A 707-nucleotide genomic window follows, 5' to 3' on the forward strand; every position below is an offset into this window, starting at 1 on the left:
GGCTGACCTTGAACCTGAAAGGACCTTGAAGTGAAAACTAAGAGAAGCTAAGGCACAATTCTCTGTAGAGGACCTAACAGAAATCTTCAAAGAAGAAGAACACATGGCAGCCGAAAACAACAACAATGCCAACAATGCAAAGAAGGTGCTGGGTGACTTTACTGCACCTACTCCCGATTTCTATGGGAGAAGCATCTCTATCCCTGCCATTGGAGCAAACAACTTTGAGCTTAAGCCTCAATTAGTTTCTCTGATGCAACAGAATTGCAAGTTCCATGGACTTCGATTGGAAGATCCTCATCAGTTCTTAGCTGAATTCTTGCAAATCTGTGACACTGTCAAGACTAATGGGGTTGACCCTGAAGTCTACAGACTTATGCTATTCCCTTTTGCTGTAAGAGATAGAGCTAGGACATGGTTGGACTTACAACCTAAAGAAAGCCTGGACTCTTGGGAAAAGCTAGCCAATGCCTTCTTGGCAAAGTTCTTTCCACATCAAAAATTGAGTAAGCTTAGAGTAGAAGTCCAAACCTTTAGACAGAAGGAAGGAGAATCCCTCTATGAAGCTTGGGAAAGATACAAACAATTAATCAGAAAGTGTCCTTCTGATATGCTTTCTGAATGGAGCATCATAGGTATTTTCTATGATGGTCTGTCTGAACTGTCCAAGATGTCTTTGGATAGCTCTGCTGGAGGATCTCTTCATT

The 707-nt window shown here is 42.0% G+C and overlaps 1 non-coding gene across 1 annotated transcript; it reads right to left on the minus strand.

The window, feature by feature from the left end:
• Positions 1 to 508: 508 nt before the first annotated feature.
• LOC127741039 (small nucleolar RNA R71) lies at positions 509 to 616 on the minus strand. Its single transcript, XR_008001891.1, has one exon. It is a non-coding gene; the product is annotated as a small nucleolar RNA R71 (small nucleolar RNA).
• Positions 617 to 707: the final 91 nt, after the last annotated feature.

This window comes from Arachis duranensis, chromosome 7 (genome assembly GCF_000817695.3).
Source record: "Arachis duranensis cultivar V14167 chromosome 7, aradu.V14167.gnm2.J7QH, whole genome shotgun sequence".
Lineage (NCBI taxonomy): Eukaryota > Viridiplantae > Streptophyta > Magnoliopsida > Fabales > Fabaceae > Arachis > Arachis duranensis.